Consider the following 12164-nt stretch of genomic DNA (forward strand, 5'->3'; position numbering starts at 1 on the left):
TCCTCCCTATGTTCCCCGCTCGGCGTTAGAGGTAAGTTTAGGGTTAGGGTCCTATGTTCCCCTGTCCCATACAAAGCGGGGAACATAGGACCCGGGGAACATAGGTAAGCTCCTGCATAGCCATAGCATTCACCTAGCATAGCCATACAGCATAGCCGAGTGATGAGTGATGAGGTGAGATGCACAATATGACTAACGAGAGAACCAGTCATGCAACTTCAAGTAAGGTCGACCCATGAAGACATCTCACGAGAATCGTGAAACATTACCTTGTCAGTAGATATAGCTCTTTGGCGATAGTTTTTGCCTGTTGTTAACCCTTCGCCTCCACAACAAAAGCATTTTCAGGCGGAACAAGATAGATAGATAGACAGATACTTTATTGATCCCTAGGGGAAATTCAAGGTCACAGTAGCATACAGACAACATGTACACACACATTCACAAACAGCAGAAAAAGTCATTAAAAGTATATAATATAAAAAAACACAACTAAGCAATATAGTGGGTGATTAATCAATCAGGTGCGCTTGCAATGACTGAAGCAGGGACTGAGCCTGTGGTCCTCTGTGAATAAGGTAAGGTAAGGTGCTCTTGATGGTGCAAATGAGTAAGTCAAACAGTGTGGTCACAGTTTGGCTGTGGCATGGAGGGAGGGGTTGTGCATATGTGCTAATAAAGCACGCAAACAGTGAGGCAGAAGACAATGGTAAAGTGGCTAGTGGACAGACAGTTCAAGACATGGAGGTGGTGAAGACGCAGACAGACTATGCGGAGAAATCTATTTCTCCTCTTCCCTTAAGTGATGCATTGAACAGTTCAATGGCCCTGGGGATGAATGACTTCCTCAGTCTGTCTGTTGTGCAAGGCAGTGAGCGAAGTCTCCAGCTGATCAGGCTCTTCTGCTTAAAGGAACCGTATGTAAGAAATGTATTTCAATTAATCATAAAATGGCCTATGTCACTAGACATTAAGTAATCATGTTCATTTCAAATACTTATATCACTGACAACAGTAGTTCGGCCAGGATATTGTCATTTAAAAAGTGAAGTTGCAGCCCTCAACTTATGTTGATGTTGTGTTTTGTCATGTCATGTTATGTTTTGGCCTGATGCGCCACCCTCCACCTATCTACTAAACACAAAGTCAGTAGTGTTTCAGCATCTGGGTTGGCAACCTCGAGTTGGGGGGGGATACATCGCTCTACAGTAATTTGAAAGTGATTGCAGTACCAGTTTTGGCCTCAATCTTACATATGGTTCCTTTAACAATAGTGCTGAAAAGCCACGAGAAGTAAGCTATTTTAAAACAGCACAGTAAAATATAAATATATCACTGATCTAGGGGGAGCTCTACAGTCGCCAAAAATACCTGAAACTGCGTACTATACCATTAGGTCAGCTTTCTTTTAAAATGGGAACATATGAAAATGAAACCATTTGGATAGTTTAGAGAATGTAAAGCGATATTAAAAGTAAATGTAAATCAGGTTTCTAGGCCAAGTATACTGGCGTATACAAGGAATTTGGTCTTTGCATTTATCCCATCCGTGAATTAGTGAACACACAAAGCACACAGTGAACACACATTGAGGTGAAGCACACACTAACCCGGACCAGTGAGCTGCCTTGCTACAGCGGCGCTCAGGGAGCAGTGAGGGTTAGGTCCCTTGCTCAAGGGCACTTCAGCCGTTCCCACTGGTCGGGGGGATCGGACTGGCAACCCTTCGGTTACAAGCCCGAAGCCCTAACTAGTAGGCCACGACTGCCCCATATAGGTATAGATATAATATAAATCTACTTGACATAAGGATATGAAATGGTTCTCATACAAAGAGATACATACATTGTGGCAATTTGTTTATTATCAAATCAAGATCCCTATATTCTATTACTGTAAACAGTCAGACAACACCAAGGAGAATATATCCACAAGGTAATTAATTTTACAGAATATTTATTTTATGGACAGTATTTGTTGCAAGTTGTAAGAAAGTTCTGCTACTCACCCTACTCAAGTGGAATAAGTGCTGAGGCCCAGTAATGGAACGGATTTGTAATCACTGGAGGAGCAGCACTGCTATCTGCTGGTACAATCCCAGCATTTCACCACCACCTCAGCTCACATGAGAGCACTACTCACAGCTGTTGGGAGGATTGCGTGGTCAGAAAAAGGAGAACAGTCAGCAGCCCATGCTGACCATATGGAATATAATTAAACACCTTTATCATCCCTTGTCCATCAACAGATTTACAGCAGCAGTAGAACATAGAGATAATGAGAGAGAGAGAGAGCAAGAGAGAGACAGAGAGAGAGAGATTCATATTTTAAATTATTGATGTTATAGTTATGGTTATGGTTATGGGATTTTGTAGACGCCTTTGTCCAAATGTGATGTGATGGCTTTTGTTTCAGCTGATTGTCCACCACAATGGTTGAAACGAGGCAATTATCACCAGATCTCGGCAAACCGCTGAAGAGGTGTTAAAAGGTCACTCAGTTTCTCTCTTATCTTTGGCCCATCAGGCACCATCCACAGGGTCATGATGTATCGAGGCGATGAAACACCGGGGTCAGGTCTGAGTCATGATAAGTCTCAGGCCTAGTCCACATGTACCAAACCGATCTTTTTTTCCTCCGTCTTCCCTGGAACCGTATCAAGAATATTTGCGTTCAAACGGATCCATCTCAACACGACTCAACACGTTACTTCATACCCCAGGCCTATAGGTGGCACTGTTTCTTTACAGAAATTGACCAAAACTTGCGCTTTACAAACAGACAGAATAGGCTACGACGAAATGGCTAGTGCAAGGAAACCAGAATTGTTTGTGTGGACTGATGGTGAACTGTCAATTCTAGTCAACTGTAAAACTAACACACTTTATTTTACGGTTTGTGAAGGGTGCAGTCCCGTCCTTTATTTGGCTAACTCAGGTAGGCCTACTAATCACCTTTACTTTCTTTGGTTGTAGGATAGTCCGTGATTCACATTAGTTTTGGCTATCACCGCAATTAGGCTACTAAACATAAAGGCTTACCCAAGTTCTAGGCTATTCTGTCGCCACATTGATAATATTGCTATAAAACCTTCGTTAGTAACAGTCAATACTTTTGCCTGCATCAAATCGCGCATTTGCATTCAGTGTGCTACCATCGGCTTAACGTGAGTTCTAAGCATCTTTGTATGCTTATCTGATTTCACTCGACTGTGAATGCATGTATATATGTTGTAAGACATGTAAAACTAGATGTACCGCATAGCGGTACAAAATATGACCGCCGCTCAGTCCTGTACATCCGTTCCGCGAAAATAAATCACACTTCAATTTGTCTCCATATTTTACTCCATCCCCCACTCTTGAAACTTTTGTGTATGCTTGTGTGGCATGCCTGAGTGTGTGTGTGCGGCTGCACAGAAAGTACCCTACTGGTGCTGAAAAGGTGAATAGATTGTAGAATAGCCAAAGAAGATGTAGAATTGTTATAAAACCTTTAAAATCTCTAAACAATCACAAGTAGGGCAGTTCATCACAGTTCATCCATTGCAACTGGATTGATGAAAGGTCACTTACACCTGTAGGCTACATTGTATTTGGGAAAAGCAAAAGGTATCAGCATAATGTTATTTATTTATATATTTTTTATGTATTAATAAACAAAAACATCTCTGTCAGTTCCATGCCGTTTTCAACAGCTATCAAAAACAAAGGTCATTTTGGATGGATGGATTTTTGTGAATGTTTCTTCTTCTACATAAGATTTTAGTCATCTTTAGTTCATGTAATACTTTATTGTCAATGCACAAATTAAGTAACAGTAGTCTGAAACGTTATTGTTAATGCACAAATTAAGTAACAGTAGCCTAGTCTGAAACGAAGTGCTGTTTTACATCTAACCAGTGGTGCAAATAACTGACATGTCCAAATGGGCCTTGATGAAATGCGTCGCTAGACTGTTCATACACATTTTAACGGGCCAAAGTTGAAGAGCTTTTGTCCGTTATTGTTAGTGCAAATATAGGCTGATTCATGTTCCCTTGCATTGTTTAACTGAGGTCCATGGCTAGTCTGGCTTTCATCAGACCAAGCTCAATCTTTTAAGAAATCAAAAAAATAAATAGCGGGCAGATCAGGCTGGGTTCACCCAGCCTAGTCCATAGGCACCGATATTGTTTAATTTTCGATTGAGATATACACGCTCTGGCTATTCTAAATGCAAAAATGCATCAGGGAGTTATGACAAAACGGTAACTAACAAACTAGATCCTAATAGAAAGTTGTTAGCTTCCTAAGCTACAGGTAGGATTATAAGGTAGGCCTATTGACAACATAAATTGTCAATAGGCTATGCTGGCGACACAAATAAAATCTCCTTTGAAACCAATGGCTTACGCCTTACAGTATCAAGCGGACTTAAACTGTCATATCGTGGCGAAAAGTTGTAATAACATTCACGCAGCTCCATGAGTCAAGGAAAGCGCCAAATGAAGTAGCCACTTCTAAATGGGACCTACTACACAGTAGCTTAAGGTGTTTTGCTAAAACAGCCATAATGAAATGAAGGTGTCATTGTTTGATACTTCACACACACGCGTTTTTTTTTAATTTCACAGACTACAACTACCAAGCTGTAATCAAAGCACATCGATTCCCCTCTCACACCCTGCACGCACTTAAAACAAAAAATAAACAGGCGTCTCAGTCTCACGCATGTATAGGCAAAACTGCATCAGACCCGGTGTAACGTTGGTAAATCTTCCATTGCACAGAATGATTTTTGTAGCACGTGCAATAAATGACAGTCGAAAAGATACAAACAGTGCTGCTATACATTTGCTTGGTATAACCGCATTTATAGTTTTCTACAAATGCAATAAATCAAATGCCTCCATCACTCAACCAACGCTTAACGGTAACATTACCTAGGTCCTTATTGATATTACAAGATTAACGTACCTGCAGTAAAAACCAAGCATGTCCGATAAACATCCTCAGATTTATTTCGCTTCAAGAAGAAATGGGAATTACACTTCATGTGAACATCGCCCTATCCTTATTAGATGTTCGGCTGCGGTGTAAATTACAGTCCTTGTATGAAGCGTCCATTGTTTTTCCAACCCCTTTTAACTTCCAACAAAATTACGTCTCACTGCAACGATCGCCATCTAGTGGACAAACGACTACTTCGCCAATACTGAAAATGCAGCCATGATGATGATGATGAATATTTATTTTGGCTTTCTTTTAATCCTACTGATTTTCATTTTTTTACCGGGGGCAAATCACAAATGAGTGATTATGAGCCAGGTTTATGTGGGCCCTTGAGACCAACATACCATAAAAGATTCACAGAGAACTGTGTCTGCCCTACCCTCCTTCGAGGGGTCCAGTCCAGCGGGGGCTGCAGATGAAAACGAAAAATGGCGGTTCCATGCTATCCATATGGGGGTACATGCTCACCAAGTTTTGTGTACCCGGTCTTTCAGTGTCCGGGAATCCTTGTTGGTGTACGTCACTAAATGTACACATAAATTATTTTATTGTAAGGCCCCCATGAACGAAAGTACACAAAACTTGGCATGCATTCAGAGGGTGTCATAATGATCCTACACTTTTAATTTTGTGCAGTTTTGACCTTGTCAGCCAGAGATATTGAGATGAAAACACCTAATTTTATGCTTTTTAATTTTAACTAGGTGGCGCTATACATGAAATAAGTGGTAATGGGATGGGTTGACATGCCCCCTTAAGACCAACATACAAAAAGGTGGACCTCCTAGGCCCTACGGTTCTCGAGATATTCACAGAAAACTGTCTCCGGCCACCTACAGGCCAGTTGGTGTATAGTAACATAAATTAATTTATTGTGTGGCCCCCATGAACGGAATTCCACAAAACTTGGCGTGCATACAGAGGGTGTCATAATGATCCTACACTTCCAATTTCGTGCAGTTTTGACTATGTTAGGTCACAGATACCTTCAATTACACCACCTCATTTTTACTTTTTGTGTTTAACTAGGTGGCGCTATACATGAAATGAGTGGTTATGGAATGCGTTGACATGGCCCCTTGAGATCAACATACAAAAAAAATAATGGTCCTCCTAAACCTTACGGTTCTCGAGATATTCACAGAAAACTGTGTCTGCCCTACCCTCCTTTCGGGGGGTGCAGTCCAGCGTGGGGGCTACAGATCAAAACGAAAAACGATGGTTCCATGCTATCCATATGGGGTTACATGCCCACCAAGTTTTGTCTACCCCGGTCTTTCAGTGTCCCGGGAATCATTGACGGAAATTTGGACATGCGAAAAAAAAAAAAAAAAAAAAAAAAAAAAAAAAAAAATCTGACTAAACCTATATGACCGCCGCTTCGCTGCGCGGCGGTCATAATAAATGAATGACACTGGCACTACGCACAAATTAATGTAGCCTAAACTTACACCGCACTTTCCTAATAACTTAAGTTCTCTCGCATCACTGACAGTAGCTAGAATGCCTAAAAAAACACTGGGGAAAACAGTATTCAGTCCACCAAGTCATAAGCTATTGGCGCTGCGCAGCACCAGTTGTGATATTTATCTTACGGAGTGTAATCGTAGGTAATGTCATGTATGACAACTAGTATTGTTAGGCAATACTATAAGTGCAACTCCAGGGCAGCTGAGGTGTGGCGATGATCGATACGCAAGTAGGATGTGCGGTTTCGCTGTCTAAACGAATTCAAACGGGCTACGGTTTCAGATTTTTCCACTCTGGAACCAGGTTTCAAGAAAGTGCGGTTTCGGGCAGTGCGTTTACAGGATTCGTTTGGACGCTCGGCCAAGACGAAGCAAAACCTCTGCGTTTAACCTAAAAAGCGTCTCCGTGTGGACAGGCCCTCAGTTGACCCTTGATGTTAACCCTTAAGTGATCTGGGCGTATGTACGTACATTGATGACAGTTTAGAGGAGTAGTCTGTAACACAGAATATGATGACCAATATGTTATGAAGGCATGGAGCAGGAAGCTGGTCATGGTGAGGGGCTCACAAGGTTGAAAGGCACTTAGATGTTACAAAATATTGAAGCACTTCTCACAGGATATGATGTCATGTGAGAACTGGTGTCCAAATAATAAGCTTTTATTCTACTGATTTTATTCTGTTGTTGTAGATGTAACTCTGTATCTTAATGTTAAAATGCTTAAAGTGTAACTCCGGTGAAAATTGACCCCAGGGTCATTAAAACACATCAAATAAGCAGTGGAGACAGTATGTTTCGTTGATCAACCACTACAGAGCTTCCTCCAGTAGGGGAGAGCTGGGACAGTTGAAACACTTTTTAATGAAACATAATTTACAAAGCGATCGTACCACACTGAAAGCTAATATTTGGTCACTAGTAACCTACATCTGTCCTCTTTCAAATACAGATGCATTTTCAGCTTTGAACAAAACCGTTCAGGAATTATTACAACAAATGTGGGACGTGCGTAATGTTTCATTCGTCCGTCCTGGTCGGGACAGTTGAAACAACATAAGGGGCCGAATATAAAGGAGCCATATAAACGTCCAACAACTTCGACATTTTACTACATATCATGAGTGGTACTCCCAAAAGGTTTTATTTTAGATAGATTGTTGCAGGGCTATACGTCTTTGTGCATGTCAGTTAACAACTCATTGCCATTATCGTGAAGCGTGTATGAAGGGGTTTTGAAATATCATGCCCTGTGGATGATTCTGCCATGTTTTTAGCTAGAACGGTAAGCTTTCCCATTTATATCATGTTTATATTGTTGAAAATGTTGTTTCACTAGGTTTTTACATGGGTTAGGCCACTGCACATCCAAATAAATAGGCTTAACGACCCACTGGCCGTCAGTCGCCATAGGATAACATGGGAAAACTCGACCCCCTGCCTGGTGGGCCCAAATGTATTTTCATCTGCCTAAAACTGTTTTTCCATGTCTCACCTCCATAAATTATTGTTTAAACACAGATATTTGTGCATTTAATTAAAATACATGGAGTTACAGCCTGGTCGGTCCCGACACAGACATATGTCACTATAGCTTGTTTTGCTTTCCATGTAAACAAGCATGCTATATGAAAGTCTGGGATTGTGGAGAACACTAAATGGTCGACTGAATAAGCATTAAGTCAAACCTTTAAATGAAAAACACTCATTGATAATCGATAATCGCATATCAAAACTCGTTTATCGCCAGTAACTCCGTGATGACATAGCAGGAAGATATTTGGCTGATAGAAGGAGGTTAACATGCTCTATGTTTTGACCGAAGGACGTCGGCCTATCATCATTACACTCGGAGAAAACTGGATTGTTTCATTCATCCCGTGTTTCAATCGTCCCGGCTCTCCCCTATACATTATAGCCCCAAATCGCAAACAGTGGATTAGCTAAGAGCAGTGAGCTAAACGCTTCCCAAATAGCATTTTTTAACCAGCAATATTGTTCAAAACCACCAAACCAAACAACGTAGTTAGTGAACCCAGAGTTTATTACAGAAGACTGTTAAGAACACTTGCCAACTGTCCCCCTACCAGCTCCAACCCCAGCACGAATATTAGATTAACCAAACGTGACAGTACAACGAATCCTTGCGATACTGGGTTGGAGGAGCTGGTAGGGGGACAGGCCTATTTGATGTGTTTTAATGTAGAAAAAGACCCTGGGGTCAATTTTCACTGGAGTTACACTTTAAACGGCTGTAATTCTGCAGTAGGTACGAGGCCGAAGGTAATTACAGCCGTGGGGATATCCTTTACCAATTCCACAACAATGAGGGTCATATTGCTTAAGCATTTTAACACTAAGTTCCATTACCAACTAATTTAGTTTTAAGATACAAAATTGTGTTTTTCTATCATTTATTTAGATTTCGTTCATCCTCCCTCCACAAAAATACTTCTAATCTTTAGCCTTTTCTTTGTGTTGCCAAGCAATGTAACTCCACTTGAGGGACGTACATTGCTTGAAAGTGGCAGAGCTATCTCTAAAACGACAGTATTTCTGTATTAACAAATAGGTTCAGGGTTTGTGCCCTGTGCCCTTATAGTTTGTAAAAGCTAGCGAGAAATAACAACTATCCAATTTAAAATGCAGGTTTTGTAACCAAAAAATACGTCTGAGCTCATTTACGATCTATCTGCCAGCCACCTACTTTGTGTTTGGATAATTGGATAATTCAATGCAATATGCGAAGCGATTACTAGCAGTAAAAAGTATTGTGTGGAATTGTGCTGGGATATCGCCACTGTTGATGACTCATACAATCAATTAACAATTAAAATTGTATCAAAATTAGTTATAGCTCGACCAGATCTAACTATTGTATAATGGCTTATGCTATTCTATTGCTGTAAGTCGCTTTGGATAAACGTGTCTGCCAAATGAATAAATGTAAATGTAAGATCTATCTATCTATCTATCTATCTATCTATCTATCACACACAGTATATATATTTATAGATAGATAGACAGATAGATAGATAGATAGATAGATAGATATTGTACAGGCCTACATTGACATTCATGAATGACGAGTAAGCAATGCAGTTATGGTCTTACAAAGTCTAGTCAACAGCATGCTGCAATAGTGTGTGTTAGTCATCTGGAGGGGAAGCATACCTGTCAACACTCCCGTTTTTCCCGAGTTCTCCCGTATTTCAAGGTCATCTCCCAGCACCCTCCCGTTTTGTTATTTCTCCCGGGAAAACTCCCGTAATTTGCATGGTCATCAAACTTCATTTTAAAATCATTGATCCATTGTTTTGTCATAGGCTACAACCTGGCAACCCAAAACCCAAATAAGGTAGCGGGTGCCGACTGCACAGCCTAAGTCTCGTCGTAAGCAAGCGGGCTAGTTGAATGGCCTACTCCAGAACTAGCTGTGAAATTGTTAGGAATTTTATTGATTAACACATCACATAAACTGTTATTGAGTGTTATTGATACACTGAACTTGTGCCCTCAGAACCAAATCTTACAACAAGCAGCTTTGGAGTTTTGGAAGTAGGCTGCAGGCAGGCAGCTGGTGGATACATTACTGGCATGCCTAAGGTAATGGTAAGGTAAAAGCAACGACCAAAATGCAGTGTTGAAACACGTGTATGAAACGTATTAAATATGCAAACACAGATCCGGTATAAACACTGACACCCCCAAAAAAAAAAAAAAAAAAAGCTAAATGTTGACAGGTATGAGGGGAAGTGAGGCGAACCCCACATCTCTCTGTCTCTCTGTTCATCCTCAACTCCACATCTCTCTGTGTCTCTGTTCATCCTCAACTCCACATCTCTCTGTTTGTTCATCCTCAACCCCACATCTCTCTCTCTCTGTTCATCCTCAACCCTTCATCTCTCTCTCTATTCATCCTCAACCCCACATCTCTCTCTCTCTGTTCATCCTCAACCCCACATCTCTCTGTTTGTTCATCCTCAACCCCACATCTCTCTCTCTCTGTTCATCCTCAACCCCACATCTCTCTGTTCATCCTCAACCCACCAAATCTCACACATCTCTCATTACTGCTCCTCTCCACTTCCCCTGAGCCCTGTTACGGTCGCATACAGTCTTTTTTCATTCTACTTCTCTGAGAATTCTTATTGTAAGCATATCATTTCTTGTTTTGCAATAGCTTGTGCTTTGTTCTCACTCTTTTTCTTTCATCCTGTGTGAGAAATTATATTTATGAGAACTTCATGAGTGCTGTTTGATGGCGATGTCTGTCGGCCTGCGATTAATAAGCAAATTGGATTGGATGTTTCCAGCGTTTCCATGCACCCCTGCCCTGTATGATTCAGCAGAACATTCCTGACTGGTGATGAGGGCGAGTTGAGGAGCAAGAGAGCCGCTGCTCTTTTCCGACACCCTGCAGTATCCAGTATGGGACGCGACAGCGTGCGCCTGGGCAGATTTGCAAGGCCCACAAGAGCCCGGTGAGCTCTCTGAGCTTTATCGCCAAATTAAATGAACATTGTAATATTGCCATAAAATCCTCCATTACAGGGAATGCGGGGGAATAAAAGAGGTGATGTTCTGCAGGTAATGAGGTCAAGCAGAACATCACACCAAACACAGAATAGGCTAATTAACAACTGAAACTGGTGTTGAGCAGAACATTACACCAAATACAGCATAGGCTAATTAACAACTGAAACTGGTGTTGAGCAGAACATCACACCAAACACAGCATAGGCTAATTAAAAACTGAAACTGGTGTTGAGCAGAACATTACACCAAATACAGCATAGGCTAATTGACTACTGAAACTGCTACATTGTAGTTAGTGCCAAAGACAATTAGCAGAAAAAAGGCATTATATCCACAGCTTAAAACATATCTAACCCCCACACATCTCTCTCTCTCTCTCTCTCTCTCTCTCTCTCTCTCTGCCTGTCTCTGTCACTCTCTCTTTCTCTCTCTCTCTCTCTCTTCTAACGCTGCTGTAAATTTTGTAGCTGTGAACAGTGCATGTGTCACACCCTCTCCTCCCCCACCTTGTAAAACAAACAGAACAATGACCAGGTCAGCACTGGTTAAATGTGTTGATAGAGACAGGTTTGTCAGAAGGGGGTATAGCTCAGTGGTAGAGCATTTGACTGCAGATCAAGAGGTCCCCGGTTCAAATCCGGGTGCCCCCTGCTCTTTTCCAAGAAAATCGCTGTAATTCTATATATAGGTGTGTTGCTAATTTGACTTGGGCAGCTCTGTTACAGATTCCAGTTACAGTCACGGAATTATGCTGCCGACATCTTTGCCCTAATTTCAGTCTTGAAGTTATTCACAAACCTTTCTGAATATGTTTATAATGCTGCAAAACTGTTGTAATGCAGTTAGTTTCCAATTTCCAATTTCCAGTACAATTCCAATTAGTTGTTCAAATTTCCAGTTCAATTCCAACACGTAATGTTCTGAGATGACACACATACATAAAGCCACACATAAAGTCTATTTGTGCAGACAATATTTCCCCCTATAGTTACTACTGGAACTGACATAATGTGATGACCACCATAAACATCTATAATGGAAATCCCTACAGTCTCCTCGTTGGTATAATATTTTCCTAAAGCAAGATTACATCAGTACACTGAAATAGGCACGTCACCTTAAAGGTTGTGGCATTAAATAATTTCTGTGCTTATGCAAATTT

At 41.1% G+C, this 12164-nt stretch overlaps 1 non-coding gene across 1 annotated transcript; it reads left to right on the plus strand.

Annotated features, from left to right (window-relative positions):
* The first annotated feature begins 11580 nt into the window (after positions 1–11580).
* Positions 11581–11652, plus strand: trnac-gca. Its single transcript has one exon. It is a non-coding gene; the product is annotated as a tRNA-Cys (tRNA).
* Positions 11653–12164: the final 512 nt, after the last annotated feature.

This window comes from Alosa alosa, chromosome 15 (assembly GCF_017589495.1).
Source record: "Alosa alosa isolate M-15738 ecotype Scorff River chromosome 15, AALO_Geno_1.1, whole genome shotgun sequence".
Taxonomy (NCBI): Eukaryota; Metazoa; Chordata; class Actinopteri; order Clupeiformes; family Clupeidae; genus Alosa; species Alosa alosa.